The sequence below is a fragment of the Megascapheus bottae genome, chromosome 22 (genome assembly GCF_031878675.1).
Source record: "Megascapheus bottae isolate mThoBot1 chromosome 22, mThoBot2.hap1, whole genome shotgun sequence".
Classification (NCBI taxonomy): domain Eukaryota; kingdom Metazoa; phylum Chordata; class Mammalia; order Rodentia; family Geomyidae; genus Megascapheus; species Megascapheus bottae.
In genome coordinates, this window is record NC_143530.1 from 9,647,839 (window position 1) to 9,667,531 (window position 19,693).

The window sequence follows — 19,693 nt, forward strand, 5'->3', positions numbered from 1 at the left end:
CCTACCCCTGGGCCTGGGGTTGTCCCTGAGCTCTTCAGCTCAAGGGCTACCCATTGAGCCTCAGCCCTACCTCCTTTTTCTGGAGGTTAATTGGAGATAAGAGTCTCACTGTCTTTAGTGCCTGGACTGGCTTTGAACCACAATCCTCAGACCTCAGCCTTTTGACTAGATAGGATTACAGGCGAGAGCCGCCTTCACCCAACTGCCTTTTTGTTGTCTTTTAGACTGGGTCTTGCTTTATAGCCTGAGCTGGCCTCAAAGTCCTAAGGATCTTCCTGCCTCCTCCGAGTACTGATTCCAGACATGCATCGCCATTCCCAGATAGTTCTCCACTTTTGAATAACAGGTTCTCAGCTGGCCCAGAAATGCCAGTTTGCGAGCTGGTAGGGGCATCTAGGATTCAAGGAGCCACTTCCCGAGACCTCTGCCCCTTCTCCCCACCCTTGTCCCCATCATGGGCCGCTCCAGCTACACAAGCCTGGCACCTGGGAGGGCGCCATAGGTATCTGCTGAGTGAAGGCATGGGCCTCCACAGCCAAGACTTCCTGCCTCAACTACTGATTCTCCCCTGGCAGGATTTGTCCTTGGCCCGTCTGACTTTTTCTCTGTTTTAACCTTTTGGGGGCTCCCACTCCTCTCTCTGGAATCCCTCTTCAGCCTTCTCTTTGACCTACCTCTCTGGAGTCTGCCCTTTTGCCTATGAGACTTCAGGAGGCCCTGGGTGCCCTTCCTCTCTGCCTCCGAGATAATCTGGCCTAAGACCTGTTGGATAGACAGTGGATCTTAGCTTTGGGGCCAGGTGTCTCTTCTGTGCCCGAGCCCCTCCCTCAGCAGTCTGCTGTGTTGCTATCTGGTTTCTGGTCTCCTGCTCTCCAGCGCCCTCCCCTGGCAGGAAGTTGGTAGCAGGGAGAGACTGGATCACCTTTGTTCCCAGCTCAAGGCCCAGTGTGTTTATTGTATGGAGGGTGAATGACCAGAGCCTGGGCACCTCCCCTTGGCAGTCTCAGGGCTGGCCAAATCGGGGGGCAAAGCTTGTTCCACAAGGGTGAGTCCCAGCAGATCTGGGTGGATGATCTTCAGGCACCTTATCACAGGCTAAGGTGGCCTGATGAGTCACCTCACCTTGAGCTAAGTCACCTGAGTGTGAAGGTCAAGCCGGGGACACAGCCTGCCCTAGGCAGTATGGGCTATCTCCATCGTGTGTAGATTCCTCCCCCTTCCCCCCGTCTTCAGGGACAGAAGACCCCAAACACCAGATCTCTTGTCCCTTCTCCTCTCCCTCCCCCCCAAAAAGAAACAATCCCTGTGTATCCCAGGAAGTACCTCTGCTCACTCACACCAGCTCCCCTCACCTGGCCATCAGGTCCACAAAGCCCTTTCACATCCATTCCTCTGCAGGGAATTACTCAAGCCCCGGAGCCAGCTGCAGCATTTTGCAACCCGACTTATTTTTCAAAGGAGGAAACTCGGTGTCATGCTTTGGCTTTGCAGAGGAACAAGGCCTAAGGATACATCCACGAGATGTTCAGCAGTAGCCGGAGAGGGAGGGGGTGGAGGTGGGGAGAGAGACAGGAGAAAAGGCAAAAGAGATGAATTGTGAGCTTATGGGCAATAACCAGGATGCCACCCTGCACGGGCTGCGTGCAGATGGCCCTGTGGAGTCACCTCTTGGAAGATTCAGAAACTTCATTTTTCCATTGGATGTCACTGCTTGGTGGCTGAGAATGGCCCTGGGGGAAACTGAGTCCCACCTGGCAGCCTTGCATGCCCGGGCTACAGTAATAAATGGAGGAAGGCTGAAGTGACCCCTCTGAAGCCTCCGTGTTAAGAAAGCCTTGGCAGTGTCCATTCTAACACTTGGAGACAAGAGAAATGCAAGTACCTTGAAAAGGATGCTGTGAAGAAGCCCCAAAGAAATGGTGGTGGAGGGGGGGGGAGAGGGGATGGAGAGGGGAGGGACAACTGGCCCAGCTGCTATCTACTCCACGGAGTAGACCCTCTTACAAGCTGTAGAACTGTGGATAAATAAATGATGGTTATTATACGTCTGTGCTTTTTGGTCCATCTGGTGTTGCTATAATAAGACTGGAGATATGGTGCTTTATAAAGAAATGAGGTTTTATTAGCTCGTAGTTCCAGAGATCCAAGAACATGGCATTGGCCTGGGGTTTCTAGCGAGGGCTTCAAATGTTCTGCTGGTCTAGCCATGTACCTTTCCACCTATCATTTGTAAGGTGCTGACTGTATCCTGGCACTGAGCATGATGCTTTTCTGGAAAGAAGAAGGGTTCTAGGGTTTTGGTTTGTCCTTGCTTGGTTGGTACTCTACCATTTGAGCCGTACCTCCAGGCCTGCTTTTTACTCACTATTCTGGAGATGGAGTCTCACAGCCTTTTCCACTTGGGCTAGTGTCCAACTGCAGATCCTCTGGGTCTCAGCCTTCTGGGTAGCTAGGATTACAGAGGTGACCACGACTTCTTTATGCACACGATGTCATTGAATCACCACAATAATCATTATTGCTCCTACCTGTCATCAGAGGCTCAGAGTGGTAATGTAACACAACTGAAAGTCACACAGCTAGCAGCAAGGCCTGGGCCTCTAATCTGAGAACCCAGCACCTGTGTTAGTCACTACTATACAGGTCTGTTTAGGGCAAACTCACCTGCTCCAGGGCGGGGATGCCTGGAGATGAACCACTGCTCCACGTAGTTTGTGTGCAAAAGCAGTCATAGAGCCAGGCCAGTACTGACAACCTGAGACCTTCCAGGGGTTCCTGAGCATTGGAGACACCGAGATTCAGAAGGATGGGGTTGGGGACGTGGAAAGCCCAGATAACCCGGTTCTGGGGAACTCCCATCTGGAGAGCGTGGAGGTCAGGTGTGTTCTGTTGGCAGCATCCTCTGCCAAGCCAGCCTGCATGTTTTCATTCTTCATTGAAACCTGTGTTTACATGCCCCCACCCTCAGGGATGGAAAACGGCCTCCTCATGCCTCGACGCCTCCACCTGTGCACCGGCCAGCTGCTCTGCTGTGGACATCACACACGACAAGGCTCAGAGGACTTGTGTTGGCTGAGTCTCTCCTAGGTTGCTTAGCATCCCTTGTGTTGGGGGCTGAGGAGGGAAGAAAAGGAAGCAGCAATCACCTGCCGGGCAGTCAGCTTCCACTCTGTCTGTTTTTCTGTCCATGTAGGTCCCAAAGGTTCTGACTGAGTGGCCCATATATGCCAGCTCTTGAGGTCAATTGTTAACTTTCCATAAGGCTTGCAAGCGTGTTTTCAAGCCACAGCCATTCTTAAAAATTAAACCATGAAAGCTGGGCACTGGTAGTTCACACCTGTAATCCTAGCTACTCAGGAGGCTGAGATCTGAGGATCATGGTTCAAAGCCAGCCTGGGCATGAAAGTCCATGGGACTCTTATCTCCAATTAACCCATTAAATGGGAAGTGGGCACTGTGGCTCAAGTGGTAGAGCACTAGCCTTGAACTGAAGAGTTCAGGGACAGTGCACAGGCCCAGAGTTCAAGTCCCATGACCAACAAAAAATAAAATAATAAAACAAGCCATGAGCTAGGCACCAGTGGCTTACGCCTGTAATCCTAGCTACTTCATGGCTTCTTCAGGAGGCTGAGATCTGAGGACTGCAGTTCAAAGTCAGCTCAGGCAGGAGAGTCTGTGAGACTCCTATCTATTAAACTACCAAAAATGCTAAAAAGTGGAGCTGTGGCTCTCAAGTGGTAGAGAACTAGCTTTCAGCATGAAAGTTCAGGAAGAGTGTTCAGGTCCTGAGATCAAGCCCCAGGACAGGTACATACCAAGAAAAAAAATTAAACCATATATGCAAGGCATGGGTGGCTCATACCCATAAATCCTAACTAAGAAGAAGACTGAAATCTGAGAATGACAGTTAAAACTAATCCGTGCAGGAAAGTCTGTGAGACTCTGATCTCCTATGAAGCACCCAAAAGCTGAAAGAGATGTGGCTTAAGGGGTAGACAGGTAGCCTTGAGAGACAAGAGACAATGAGTACCCAGGCCCTGCACTCAAACCTCAATTAAACCATATGGGTATACATTTCAGTCCTGCTAACAGCTAAGGTCACTAGTACTCAAAAGTCATTGCTTCATAGTTTTCAATGTTATTATTATGTCTGTCTTTGAGGTTGTTTGCATATTTTGTGTGTACATGGTGCAGATAAAATGTAATGGTAGGGTATCAGGCTTCTCCTCCCAACTACTGTTTTTTTGTTTGTTTTTGGCGGTACTCAGTACCTTATGCTTGCTCTGACTGGTGCTCTACTGCCTGAATCATGCCCCCAGCCCTGCTTTTTTTCTGGTTAGTTTGGAGAAGGAATCTCTTCAGACTTTTCTGCCCAGGCTGGCTTTGTACTGCAGTCCTCCAGATCTCAACCTCCTCAATAGGTAGGTTGACCAGCATGCAGCTGTACTGGCTGCCACCTGGCTGGGTGATTGGCTGACAATGAGACTTTGGCCCCTTGAGAAAGGAAAAAAAAAAAAATCACCCAAGGAGCCGGGAGTTTGGCCTAGTGGTAGAGTGCTTGCCTAGCATGCATTAAGACCTGGGTTCGATTCCTCGGTACCACATTTACACAGAAAAAGCCTGAAGTGGTGCTGTGGCTCAAGTGGTAGAGCTCTAGCCTTGCGAAAGCCCAAGGACAGTGCTCAGGCCCTGAGCTCAAGCCCAGAACTGGCAAAAAAAAAAAAAAAAAGAACACCCAAGCTTCAGGGGGACATACTTTATAAGGTGACCTTTGCCCTCCTCTGGACCTCTTGGCACCCTGCTGAGTCAGGGTGAAGATTCTAAGCCTGGGGTCATGGGTGGCTGGAGTTGAGGGGGCCAGGGGTCCTGGGTGGGTTCCCATAGATGTGTGCACTGAAGCCCTGGGGCCAAGGCCTACACTGGAAGCCAGAAGGGGAATACATGTGTACCTTGGGCTGGAGTTCTGGGACTCCCCAAAGCCTACTCCAGAAGTAACCTTGAACTCTGCCCTACTTTATGGCTAAGGGGAGCCCCTGTTGGTGAAAATCTGGTCCCAGAAAAAGGTTATTTGTTGAGTAGCTCAAGTGTCACTGAGCAGAACACCCACTGATAGATTACTATGCCTCATGCAATTGCAGTGCCAAAGCAGGGAACCCAAGGCCTTTTGGAAACTTCCATCAATTCCAGAGGACCCAGTAGTTCCCAGCCTTAGTGGCTGCTGCGGGGGGTCAGGTCCCCTCAGTCTTAGGCCAGAATCCTCCAGCCTCAGTCATACCTGGTGAGCCAGCCACAGGAAAGGCCCTCCAGACAGGGTGGTTGTTTGTGCAAGCTGCCAGCCTGTTCAGGGTTCGAGAACCCCGGATGGGTTCTGCTCTGAGTGATTCAGCCATGGTGACACACTGCTGAACGCAGGAGCACAGTCCAGTAACTGTCCCCAAGGAACTTCCTTTGGCACACATTTCCATGGATCCACACATACCTCCTTGGTACTGGCTAGCTAATCCTTTCATTTTAGCTCAATTGGAACTTTCCAGAACCCCAGAGCCTTCTGCTGAACTCAGGACTGAGTGTTACAGCTGAAGGAACCCCGATTCCTTCCAGGGCCTCTCTTTGCAAGTCAGCTTCCTGTCCCTCACACTGGGGCTATTGAGAATCAGCTGTCGGTGGTTCATGATTGGATTCTCTGCCAGTCCCTCTCACCCCTCCTTGTTTGTGTATGAGAGTCACTTGGGGAGCTTTGTCAGCTGTGGGACAAAGTGGGAAGGGGGATAATGATAAAATTTATCAAAATTGTATTATAAAACCCATTAGATATTGGGTTCCAGGGGCTCTTGCCTGTAATCCTAGGTATTCGGGAGCTGAGATCTAGAGAGTCCAACTTGGGCAGAAATATACATGAGATTTTATCATCTCCAATTAACTAGCAAAAAGCTTGGCTGGAGGTGTGGATCAAGTGGTAGAGCTGTGAATAATGTAATCAAGCAAGCATGTAGCCCCTGAGTTCAAACCCCTACTATACAGAAAAAAGGAAATAAATAAATAAAACTCCTTAGATAATTCCAGTGTTCTCCCAGGGTTGAGAACCTCTGATCTAGTTAATCAGAGGCCCCTCTTATGTTATAGAAGAGGAAACTGAGCCCCAGAGAGGGTCAAAAATTTGGACCTGATTCCTCAGCCTGCACATTCCCTCTGTTCATTTGGAAGGCACTTGGTACCCTAGCTGCTGAAGGCATCCACAAATGCAGAGAGCCGGAGCAGAAGAGGGGCTTGACACCTAATCCCCTGCTGAAAAAGCAGTCAACCATTCTGATAAAGCTGATTGGTCTAGGAGAGGAAACTTAAACCAAGATGAGCCAATGAAATGACTTGGGGGTGGGTTCTGAAAATCAGGGTATGGAGAGATCTGCAAGGCCTGGGAATAGAGTAGGTCTTTGCTGGAGTTGTGTCTGAGCTTGAAGAGGAAGGTGAGTAGAGAGAAATAGGCAGTATAGACTTATAGGGTCCGTGTAATTGTGTCCTTCTGATGAAACACCACAGGCTAGGTAATTAATAAGCGGTGAAAAAGTACTTCTCACAGCTTACGGGGCTTGGCACTGGAAGGAATGGTGATTGGTGAAGGCTGCTGTCTGCTTCCAAGATGGCACCCAGTTGCTTTGTCCTAAGGGTGGTTGGGGATGGGTGGCATGGTGGAAGGTCACAAGACAAGAGGGAATTCACCCTTGAGCCTTTTTTTAAATAAGATACTGGTCCCAGGAACAAAGGTGTTCATGACAATCAAAGGGCGCATCTGCGGATTCAGTTTCCATGTGGATTTTGGAGAGAATACCATCCATCAGTCCATGTAAAGCCCGTGAAAAAGAGGCTTTTTCTATTTGTTTGTTTTTTCTCGGTCATGGGGCTTGAACTGAGCCTGGGCACTGTCCCTGAGTTCTTTTGCTCAAGCGTAGCACATTACCACTTTGAGCCCCTTTTCCTGTTTTCTGGTGGTTGATTGGAAATCAGTCTCTCACTAACTTTTCTGCCCTGGCTGGCTTTGATCTGGGATCCTCTGACCTCAGCCTCCTGAGTAATTAGAATGACAGGTGTGAGCCACCAGCACCACCTCCCCTGGGTCTTGTCTCTCACATCCCTCCTTCTTAGGGGTTCCCCTTGTTTCTTTAAAGGGCCTAGCCCGGTTTAGCCAAAGGAAAACACAGCCTCTCACAGATGCAAGCAATCATGCTTTTCCTTTTGCCCCTACACCCTAATGTGTCTTCCCTAAGATCCTAAGTCCCCCATATCCCATGGTTGAAAATGATCAGGTGAGTCGGATGCCACTCAGAAGGCTGAGATCTAAGGATCATGGTTCGAAGCCAGCCTGGGCAGAAAAATCCATAAGACTCTTACCTTTAATCAACCACCAATAGCCAGAAGTGGAGCCATGTCTCAAGTGGTATAGAGCTAGCCTGGAGCACAAAGAGGCTCACAGAGAGTGCCCAGGCCCAGAATTCAAGTCCCAGGACTGGAGCAGGCGCTCATGCATGCACGGACACACACACACACACACACACACACACACACACACACACACACACACACACAGAGTGCTCTGGCAGAGGCACATGTTTACCTGTTATGAATGCTGGTAAGTTTGTCTCACTCATGTGACCTTAAATTCCCACAGTGGATATTTTAAGGATTTTTTTTTGTTTGTTTTTCTTCCTTGGCACTCAGTGCCCCTTGACTGACTCTTGGTACCTGGCAAGGAAACCAGTACCCCTGGGGATGGGAGTGGGGTGGTCCAGCAAACAAAAGCACCAGGAGGTTGCCTTGGACCCCTCCCCATGGGGCGCTCACCCACATCCTAAGATGGGCCATGTGGTGTGGGGAAACAATGGGCTCTGTGAGTCACAGCCTAAAGAGAGGAGGTATCTCCAAAAAGGCTCCGGAGGAGGTGACGTGGGCAGCAGAGGCGGCATGGCATCTGGGATGGCCTTCAGTTCGGGTAGTCATTTGTCTTGCTCTAGATGACCCAGGCTCTCTCTCTCTCTCTTTTTTTTAATCTTGTAACCCAGCTCCTATTTATAGCAAAGTGATAGATATAAAATCCTTTTCAAAAAGTCAACTAATATTCCTCAGATTGCAATAGAAAATAACAGCAGCCTTGCCTTGCCATTTGTCCACAGACAGGTGTTTTCCTGTAGACCTTCAAATTCCTTCTCCCTCTTTTGCCCTGTTTTGAAGTCGGAGCTAGTTCTCTGTGAAGTATGTATATATATTAATCTTTTTTGAGATAGGGTGCGGCCCATCTACACTGACCATTCTCTCCATCTAGCTTTTCTTCCACAGCAGAGGGGTGCAGATCCTGGCAGAGTGCTTGCCTAGTGCATGCAAAGCCCTGACTTTCATTCCCAGCTTCACAGAAACAAACTCAGAAGTAGTCCCTTCCTCATGTGGTTTGAACTCAAGGCCTGGGCGCCATCTTTTTGCTCAAGGTTAACACTCTACCACTTGAGTCACTGCACCACTTCTGGCTTTTTCTGTGTATGTGGTACTGAGGAATCCAAGCCAGGGCTTCATGCATGCTAGGCAAGCACTCTACCTCTAAGGCACATTCCAAGACCTATCTTGGATCATTTGTCCCAAGAACTTGCTCAGGTCTCTGGATTTGCTGGGGGAAATAAAAGGGAAAGCCATAGAAGGTGAAATGCTGGGTATATGGACTTATGCTTAATCCTGGCTGAGTGAACTTCCATCCGTAAACCCTGTCCATTTTTCCGCTAGAGTGGCAGCATGTCTAGCCTGGGGAGAAGAGGACATGAATTTAGGGCTGTCACTTCCTTTACCACTTCTGGCTGGTCCTCACCCCTTCCTGCACCTTCTGCTAAAGCATGCAGTGTTTCTTAGACTCTTGTAAACCACAGGAAGCCCCCACAGCTGGAGCAGCAGCTCTGTTGCCATCTGACCTTCTTCCACACCCCACCCCAGGCCACGAGTGGGCCGTTGTTTCTGCCAGTCAACCACCCAACCCTGTTTCAGCTTCTAGAATTGTACTGATTATTCCATGCTGCAGTTTTCTGCCCCTCACCCAGGCAGGGGTAAGATACTAAAGACTTGGGATCTTTAAGAGATGATTAACAGTCTACTGTCATGGGTGGATTAATCTACTCATGTAACTAATGGGTTAATGTGTTACCTTGACATCAGAACATCCTATCAAAACAGCTTTGGTTAGTTTGCTTAGCCGCACACAGGCTTCCTGTCTCTGCCATGTGATGCCTGGCATCAGGTTGGGTCATTACTAGATTCAGTCTTTTAAAAATATGAAAACAAATTGTTATTATGAAGTTGATAAACAGAGGGGTTGCAGTTACAGAAATCAGACAAAGATTGTATTTCTTTTTGGACAGTGTCACCCCTTTCTTGGAGATCATAGATCAGTCCTTTGACCTTGGGCCAGAACCCAAACAAATCTCTTTCCTTGATAACTTACTCAAGCTGTGGCATCATGTGATCTGAGGCTCGTTAGTCTGGATGTGAAAGGTCCCCAGAGGCCATGGTTAAAGAGTGGCTCCCTCTGAACGGGGGCTATAGGGGGAGATAGTAGAAATGTTAAGAGTGGGCCTAGCAGGAAGCAGTAGATTACCGGAGGTGGGAATTTGAGGGGCATATTTGATCCTCAGCCCCTTCCTCTGTCTCTCTGCTTTCTGGCTTCCAGGAGGTGAGCAGCTCTGCTCTACATTGCCCTTTCGCCATGATGTCGGCCTGGACTCTAGCCCAGGAACAACAAACACAGCTGCCCATGGACTGAAGCTTCCCTAATTGTGAGTCAAAAATAAATATCTGATTAAATTTTTATTTTTCTTGGGTATTGGTCACAATGGCAAAACGTCTAAGTAAGTAACACACATCCCACAATTCCATTCTCCCTCTTGTTGTGGATGGTGTTGTATCTTTTTTTTTCTATTTTTTTATTGTAATTAGTAAAAGGGTTACATGCTATTTGCCAGATAAAAGGTGCATTAATTCACATACATTGATACCCTTTCACATGTCTTGGTACCCATTCCCCCCCACACACACGCACCCCACCCATCTTGGTTTTTCCCCCTTGGTGTTGTATTTTATAGCCTCAATGGAATGTTAGGAGAGAGCAGAGACAGTTCTCTAAACTTCCTCTTCAGTAATAGCCTGACCTCTGGAGATGACACCCGAGGTTTAGAGAGGCACTGATATGCACAATGGCTCACAGCTATAGTTCTGGGTACTTAGGAGGCTGAGATCAAGAGGATCATGGTTCCAGTCCAGCCTGGGAAAAATAAAGGTCACGAGATTCCCATCCCAATAACAGAAAAAGCTGGGCATTGTGGTCTACACCTGTCATCCTAGTTATACAGGGAAGCATAAATGAGATGGACTGGGACAAAAGCAAGAAGTTCTCTTGGAAATAACTAGGACCAAAAGGGCTTGGAGGTTAGTTAAAATGGTAGACAGCCTGCCTAGCAAGAATAAGGCTATGAGTTCTTGAAAGCATCCCAGTGCTTCCAAGAAAAAGGAAGGAAGGAGGCAAGGAGGGAGGGAGGGAAAGGAAGGAAGGAAGGAAGGAAGGAAGGAAGGAAGGAAGGAAGGAAGGAAGGAAGGAAGGAAGGAAAGAAGGAAGGAAGGGTCCAGCTTCAATTATCAGTTATGGCAAAATTGGGAAATTCTGCTCTCCTCTAACCCCAACTACGTCCACACCCGTAATGCTCAGAGGAAACCAGAGAGGACTGCTGAGGTCCCAAGAGGGAGCTGTCTCCAACAGCGGGCTGGAATGAGCTGCCCAGATTGTGGGCAGGTTGCTGGCTTCATGGACTGGCCGATGTTGATTTTGGCCTTCAAAGGGTCAGATCATCTGGTGGGAAAGATCTCACCAGTCACTCCAGCTGCTGCTGCCAGCTGTTTACCTGGAAATGGGACCACCCTGGTCCTGGCTCAGGAGTAGGGAATGAACATAGGGCTGACCTCCCACCCACCAACCCCATCCTGGCCTTTCCTCTCTGTGTGGTGGAAAACAGCACCCACGGACAAGGTGAGCGCTGATGAATGTGAATGTGTGGGGGAAACACTGCCTCTTTTCCCCAGCCTGCAAGGAAGCCCCTGAGAACCCAGCATGGGGTGAGATGCAGGCCAGCGCCTGACCCCTCATCCATCATTGTAACTCGATGCCACCAAAGCCTCCACAGACTGAGCCCATTGCCTGAGGTCAGCAAGCACCCAGTGAATAACAGGCATGATGGAGCCAGGGCCTGATGAATTTAGTGAAGGAGGCCAAGGCATCTCAAGGCCAAGGGGATAACCATGGAGAAAACTGGGTTCCAATCCTACCTTCAGACCCTGAGTCTTCCGGTTGTTGCACCCAATATCCAAGCTTTTACTGGATTTTTAAGTGGACCAATAGCTGTTCTGTTCAAGAACTACACTTCCCAGAGTCCTTTGCAGCTAGATGGGACCACATGACTATGTTACAGCCCATGAGATAGGAGATAGGAGATGCTGAGTGCAGTATATGGGTCATGTCTTTAAAAGGAAAAGAGATGGAAATGCAATGGAAGGAGCTGGAGCATCTTGGACCATATGAAATGGAAGCCACATGCTATAAGGCGCCATAACTTAGAAAACGCCAGCTGGCTCTTCACCACCATGAGACATGGTACTTACCATGGCTCATGAGCTAAGTAAGATTTTCTTAAGCCACGGTAGTTGAGACTCTCTTTGTATTTGATTTCATTTATTTAATTTGCCAGTTTTGGAGTTTGAACTCAGGGCCTGGGCACTGGTCCTGAGCTTCTTTTGTTCAAGGTCAGCACTCTACTACAGGAGCCACAGAGCCACTTCTGGCTTTTTCTGAGTGGTTTATTGGCAGTAAGAGTCTCACAGACTTTCCTGTCTGGGCTGGTTTTGAACTGCAATCTTCAGATCTCAGCCTCCGAGGTAGCTAGGATTGTAGGTGTAGCCACTGGTGCCCAGCTATGAGCCTACTTTTCTAAGACACTGTCCTGTCAAGCTGATCCTTTGGGTCCATGAGCTGCACTTTGTGTGAGCGTGAGCATATGTGCAAGTGTGTGTGTGCATGTGTGTCTGTCTGTCTGTCTGTCTGTTTTCTGGTACTAGGACTTGAACTCAGGGCTTACTTAGCTTTTTCTATTCAAGGCTAGGTCTCTATCACTGAGCCACTCTCCCACTTCCATCTTTTCACTAGTTAATTGGAGTCTTTGATTTTGTCTGCCCGGGCTCGCTTTGAACCAGGATCCTCAGACCAGCCTCCTAAGTAGCAAGGATAATAGATGTGAGCCACCGGCACCTACCTGGATAGCCACACTTTTAAATAGCATGGTCCCAGTGGGTCTCAGGTGCCCTTGACGTCTGTCTGTCCTGCTGTCTGCTTTCCACCTTGATTTCTAGCTGGTCCCAGACCCTGGATCCACAGCTCAGGGAGGTAAATCTCCTCCCAGGAGACGATCCAACCACAACCCTGGCAGCTGCACCCAGCCTTCCCATCCCCTGGCCAGGTGCCCTCCTTTCCTTTTCTAGCCAGCCAGCTCTCCATCTTGGCACTGGTGGCTGTGTGACACCTTTAGGGTACTGGGTTTTTCCAGATTTATTGATTTTGATTTTAAGACACAAAGGCTCGGTGTGTGTGTGTGTGTGTGTGTGTGTGTGTGTGTGTGTGTGTGTGTAAGTCACGTCATGGAATTGTCACAGGGGTATGTATGTGGGGGTTGGGGGTCTGCATCCACAGATCCTTGCTGTTATTGCCAGGCTGTCCCCTGGTGCCCTGGCCCTTCTCCTCTGGTCCCCGAGCCCTGAGTTGAGGATTGGGAGGAGGGGAAGTAGGAAGGGCCCAGGGGTTTCATCACCTGCCCTCCCCCTTTTTACCTTTACTGAATTTGTCCACCAGATGAACTAAGTAGTCTGAGACCATCCACATCTCCTCCTGTCCCTGCAGGATTCAGGACTGGCCTGATCAGCACAGGAAGTCTGGCGAAACCATAATCCAGGCATGGGAAATGCCAAATCAAGAGGCACCAGGCCAGGTCTGGGGTACCCACCTCCTACCCCCAGCCTGTCCATGGGACAGGGCAGAGCAGAGCTCAGAGGTACAGTCCAGCCCAGCCCAGCCCAGCTTCTGCCTCATCACTACCTCCTAGTGCTGCCCCAACAGCAGGGTTGTTTCAGAGCAACGCTGCACCCATGCACCTCCCTTACTAGCAGGGGCTCTCGGACCAGGAAGCTTGGGGGCGGGTGTCCAATGCCCTGTTTTCCTTGTTAGACTCGGCTGTGTGGGTAGGGGGTGGGAGGAGTCCCAAGAGTCCCATAGCTGACAGCCTGAGCCACAGAGCACAGCCGGCCAGCTCCACACCGGAGGCTACCTATTGTGGGGTCACAAAGTGATCTTGTCACATTGCACATCATGATTGCAGCTGAGGAATGCTTCATCCTCGACCTCCACACTGGAATGCTACGATGAGAATGGGCGCCAAGCAGAAGTCTTGAAGTCCAGTTACCCAGGGTGCACCTCACTCCCCCCCCCCCCAGCCTCTCCATCCTGTGCTTCTCACTGGACTGCATTAATTCCAGCTCTGACTGCCTTTTCCTTTTTCTTTTTCTGTCTGGAGTGGGGCTTGAACTCAGGACCTGGGTATTGTCTCTGAACTTTTTCACTCCAGGTTTGTGCTCTACCAATTTGAGCCTCAGCTCTAAGTATTGGAGATAAGAGTCACAGGGATTTCCCTGCCCATAAGAGTCATGGGGATTTCTCTGTCCGGGCTAGATATTCTCCCTCTCTCTCTCTCTCTCTCTCTCTGTCTCCCTTCCTCCCACTCCCTCCCCCACCCTCTCTCTGACTCAAGGCTGACCTCACATCAGAATCCTCCTACTTATGCCATCTACATACCTGGGACCAACAAAATGTGCTACCACACTTAGCTTATTTAATGGAGATGGGATCTCACTTAACTTTTTGCCCTGGCTGGCCTAGAACTTTGATTCTCTTAATCTCTCCCTCCTGAGTAACTAGGATGATAGGCACGGGCCATCATACCCAAGTCTTCTGCTTGTACCCTTGACCTTGTCCCTAGTACTTACTGAGCTCTACACTCTGTGTGTGTGTTGGTGGCGGTCATGAGGCTTGAACTCTGGGCCTGGACGCTGTCCCTGAGCTCTTCAGGTCAAGACTCAAGGCTACCACCCTTGAACCACAGCGCCACTTCCAGTTTTCTAGTGGTTAATTGGAGATAAGAGTCCCATGGAGTTTAGTGCCCAGGCTGACTTTGAACCCAGCCTCCTGAGTAGCTAGGATTACAGATATGAGCCACCACCTCCGGTGTGTCCTCTCCCAAGTGCCTGGGAAGGGAAGATACAAAGGCAGAAAGTAGGCCTGCTGCCTAAGGCTCAGCAGAGACGGCGGTCACTGTAGATGCTGGAATGAGGGATTTGAGCTGAGGCTGAATGTGGGTTAGCACTGAGTTCAAGGCCGGCTCAGGAGACCCAAGAAGGAGCAGCAAGGATCAGAGCTGTGTGCCTGAAGCCTGGGGAGCCACTCATCGGGGGTGGCTGGGAAGGGTGGGTTAGCCAGGAACTGTAGCCCCCCTCCCCCCTCCTCTGCAGACCTCCCAGGCTGCTGCCCACCAGACACCGCAGGACGCTACTGCCCCCTTGTGGTCACACCAGTCCCTCACTAGGGCCCACTGAGACAGGGACTTTCCCGCAGAGATGCATCCTGACTGAGGACAAAACCAGGGAACTCGAGGTTTCTCTGCCTGCAGATCTTCCCAAAAAGGAGTCACAAGAAACCAGAGCCACGCAGCCTCCTGTGCCTGCGTCTCGACTGGCACTGAGAGAGAACATCGTGAATACCACTTCCTCTAGCCCACTGTGTGTCCACTCTGAGGCTCCTCATCATCAACGATCAAACAGGACTCAGTTCCTGGGGAACGGGTCTGGCGGGTGAGCAGCCCGCCATTTCACCAGGCCCTGTGAGGGGTGCTGAGGAGTGAGTGCAGGACCCTGGCACTCTGACTGCACACCTCCCCTAGCCATCTCACGAGAGTCCACCCTTCCTCCTCAGACAAGGGTGATATGCAAGCCAGTCCCCCAGAACCTCCCCTGATCAGGCGTGGCGGGCTCCCGGGCCTTCTGACCTGCGCTGCCCTCTCTGCATCTTGTTGAATCATCTTCCCCAGGTACAGGCTCCTGTCCACCCGCAGAACCAAGTCCAGGTCTTTAGTGGACACTCAAGGTCCCTTCCTGCCTGGCTACTTACTCCCTGTCCTTCTACCTCCTCTCCTTCCACCTCCCTGACAACTTGACTTCTCCCCACCCCCACCCCCATCACCTCCACTTTTATACCCAGTCCTGGGCCTTGAACTCAGGGCCTGAGCTCTTTGGCTTAAGGCTAGCTGTGGCTCAAGTGGTATTTCTGGCTTTTGGGTGGTGAATTGGAGATGTGTGTCACAGATTTTCTTGCCTGGTCTGGCTTCAAACTGATCCTGAGATCTCAGCCTCTTGAGTGGCTAGATTACAGGCATGAGCCATAGGTGACCCTCCCCCCCCTTTTTTTTTCCAGGCCTGGGCCTTGAACTCAGGGCCCAAGCACTGTCCTTGGGCTTGCTCAAGGCTAGAGCTCTACCACTTTGAGCCATAGTAGTACTTCCTATTTCCTGGTGTTAATTGGAGTTTCATGGCCCTTTGTGCCCGGGCTGGGCTTTGAACCAGGATTCTCAGATCTCAGCCTCCCGAGTAGCTAGGATTACAGGTGTGAGCCCCCAGTGCCCAGCGGTCCTTTTTATGTCCTTGAACTCATTTCTCCAGTTCCATGCTGCCCAGTTCTTCTCTAACCCATCTCTGGCTCAGGGGAGGACTCAGTGCTATCTATTGTACACTTGGCTAAGGACACCTGGCCGATGCCAACACTCACACACATCCTGACAGGACCCGTGCACAGGGTGCTGGAGTGCCAATAATACATGCTACCTGCCCATCACGAGGACACGGGAATTCAGAGAAGAAAAATAGTGGGAGAAGCAGAACTTCCTTTGAGGCTTAAGGCATACTTCCTCATGCCACCAGCCCTGTCTCTCTACAGCCTAGAAAATGGGTGCTTGTGTGTGTGTGTGTGTGTGTGTGTGTGTGTGTGTGTGTGTGTGTGCCACAATACCTAGTTATAAGTTGTTTTTTGTTTTTTGAGGACAGGGGTCATGGAACTTGAACTCTGGGCCCGGACACTGTCCCTGAGCTCTTCAGCTCAAGGTTACCACCTTATTCTTGAGCCATAGCCCCACTTGCCATTTTCTAGAGATTAAGGTCTTACGGCTTTGTGGCTTTGTAGTGCCTTGCTGGCTTTGAATGAGATCCTCAGATCTTGGCTTCCTGAGTAGCTAGGATTACAGGCCTGAGCCTCCCTGCCAGATCATCTCTCTCCTCTCGCTCTCTGCTTCCTTTCCTGTTCTTGATACCCGCATCCACTGACCACCCCCCTTCACCTTTCTGCCACAGTGAAAATTCAAACTTCATTTGCAATTGAGTGACCATCTGTCCTTCCAAAGGTTTATGCAGGAAAGGAAGACTTTTATTACCTCCTGGGGGGATAGATTAATCCACATTTGCTCCAGCCAAAGGAATCAAGCAATTTGTGATAACACCATTTTTTTAAAAAAATAATAAAACACCCCTCATTTGCCTCCAGAACAGGTGCTGAGGCTCTGTTTAGGAAGCCAAGGAATGATTTGGTTCTGTTTTTCTGGGTAGGAGAATGCCTGCTTTTATCTCTGTGATTGGTTTTTCGGGGGAGTTGTTTTCTGTTGTTGTTTTTAAATTGGGCACACTCACACTTATCTGCTTTCTCTTCTATGATTGCCTTCCCCTCTGCAGCTCCAGTAATGTCAGCCGGGCTTTCATTCTGTTTGCTTCTGGAATTTAATATTGTTTAAGCAAACTAATTGGACTCTATTTCATTTTGCTTTATTTTCCTTACACCAGACCTCACCACGGGCTGGCTGGGGTTGGCTTGTTTTGTTCCTTCACAAAAATTTCACATGTGAGATTCCCAAGGGGGACTATCTGCTCTTTCCTTCTATAAATATTTCCCCTTCCCTTCGGCCTGGGCCAGGCACAGACTTAGGTAAGTGGCTTCAGTAAAGATCTAGCAGGCCCTTCTGGGGGTTACACTTCGCTCTTCTCTAGCCAGAGCCCACAGTGACGATTACTGGTTGCTTATGGGACAAAGATGTCTGGTTGAGAGGCACAGTAGCTCTCACCTTATTCCCAGCCCCTCCACTGCAGGTGCAGTGTCCTGTCTGCACACAGTTTTCCTGCCTGCACACAAAAAGAAAAAAGTAAAGACAACAGCCTGGCTCAGTGCCTCACGCCTGTAATCCTAGCTACTCAGGAGGCTGAGATTTGAGGATTGCTGTTCAAAGCCAGCCCAGCTCAGGCAATACAAAGCCAAGAGACTCTTATCTTCAATTAAGCACTAGAAAATGGGAAGTGGGGCTGTAGCTCAAGGGTAGGGTGGTAGACTTGAGCCGAAGAGCTCAGGGACAGTACCCAGGCCAGAGTTCAAGCCCCATGACCCCCCTCCAAAAAAAATGGGAAGTGGGGCTTGGCTCAGGGGTAAGGGTGATAGCCTTGAGCAGAAGTACTCAGAGACAATGCCCTAGGCCAAGTTCAAGCCCCATGACCCACAAAAAAAAAAAAGAAAAAAGGAAAAACACCACTCTGGTTATGTACTTCCAATATTTAGTTGTTATTTGCAAGGCTGGCGGAATATTTATATTAGGAATTGAGGATGTTTTGGAATTTTGTCCTGAATATTGTTTTGGATCTTCTCTGAATGTTTCCTTATCTGAATAAGGAGAGAAACCAATAATAACATGATTCCAAGAACTATGGGAATCCTTTTACTATGAACCTTCTAATACCATTCCTCGGCAAATCTAATTGACATGATTCTATTCCATTCACTTAAAATATAGCTAGATATCTAGATAGACAGATAGATAGATAGACAGGACATAGCAGGACACCTAGCTACTCAGGGGGCTGAAGATCTGAGGAGCATGGTTTGAAGGCAGCCCAGGCAGACAAATCTGATGGACTCTTATCTCCAGTTATTCAGCAAAAGAGCAGAAGTGAACTATGGCTCAAGTGTAGAATGCTATCCTTGAGGGCAAAAGCTAAGTAGGGGAGAGTTCAAGACCCTGAGTTAAAGCCCCAATACGGACATCACACACACACACACACACACACACACACACACACTCCTTCTACCAACCCCACACCAGAGATCAGTCCCCCCTCCCACACCCCCCCTGTCATCTAGCAGGTCACCAGCACCAGCAGCCAGTCATGCATAGCTGAGAAAGCTGGCGCAGTGGGGGGCCGAGCTGCCTGCCACCTCCAGTGAACTATTATTACCCAGGCCATAAAGACTAATGAACTTCTCCCCGCCAGCCCTATCCTGCGGAGGGGCGGTGAGTGTTTGGGTAGTCAAAGCAGAAACAGCAGCTCAGATGGGAGGCGGCAGGTAATTATAAACATGAGATCAAAATTGACCTTCGGCCCCTGGGGACAGCCTGGATCTCCGCCTCAGCATTAAGGCTGGGAAGATGAAGGGGGAGTGTCAGAAGTGGGCCTACTGGGGAGTCATTCTTCTTGGGACCCTGTCCTGGGCACCTGAGCAGTAGGCCAGGAATGGAGGGTCGCTCTATAGAATACCTCCCTTTCATCTGTCTGATGTATTTTAGTTTTAAAACCCTGCCAGCTGCCTAAGAAGATTTGTAATGGCTAAAAATAAAGACACCTGACAGCACATTTGAAATAAGCTGGAAGGTTGTGAGGCCTCACTGTGGGGTCCCTCATCATTCATTCATTCATTCATTCACTCACTCATCCATCCATCCTCTCACTTATTCATTCGCTTACTTGTCCATTCATCCACTCACTCATCCTCATTCATTTACTCATTTGTTTACTCATTTATTCACTCACTCACTTGTACATTCATCTACTTGTTTGTTTACTCATTCATTCACTTGTCCATTTATTTATTGGCACACTCATTGGTTTATGCATTGACTCATTCATTCATTCATTCACTCACTCACTGACTGTCCATATCCTGGGGTTAAAATAAGTTACATCATCCATCATGGTTGAGGAGGCTGATTTACTAAACCAGATCAAGGCTGACAGACAGTTGCAAGATTCTAGATCCCTCTCTTAAAGTGAGAAGGATTCAGCCAGGTAGCTCGGGTCTGGCTGCGAAGGCAGGCAGCTTGGGTAAGTTGCAAACAACCCCACCATCAGACTTGCAGTGTGTCTGGCTTACATCTCTGCCCTCGCCATCTTGATATTCTTCATGGTTGTATCTTTGACCTTGTGTTTTGGCTTCCTCGCAGTGCATGGAAGTGAAGTGAGATGAAGTATAACCGGAGTGTGTGGTAGCTCTAAGATGGAGTCATGGGGCTGGAGGTGAGGCTCAACTGGTAGAGTTCCTGCCAGTGAGTGAAAGCCTCAAGTACTGAGTTGGAGTTTCAGTCCAGACTCAGAGCAACTGGAAAATAAGATGGAGTCAGTGCAATCTGGAGCGTTCTCCCTACACACCAAAGGAAACAGGGGAAATCACCTTAGTTGGGTGTTGGCGCCTCACCCCTGTAATCCTGGCTCCTCAGGAGGT

At 49.5% G+C, this 19,693-nt stretch overlaps 1 long non-coding RNA gene across 1 annotated transcript; it reads right to left on the reverse strand.

The window, feature by feature from the left end:
- Positions 1–2,097: 2,097 nt before the first annotated feature.
- On the reverse strand, positions 2,098–7,794 carry LOC150047728 (uncharacterized). Its single transcript, XR_016539230.1, has 4 exons — positions 7,610–7,794; positions 2,665–3,114; positions 2,366–2,449; positions 2,098–2,271 (listed from the first exon to the last, which is right to left on the reverse strand). It is a non-coding gene; the product is annotated as an uncharacterized LOC150047728 (long non-coding RNA).
- Between the last annotated feature and the right edge of the window lie 11,899 nt (positions 7,795–19,693).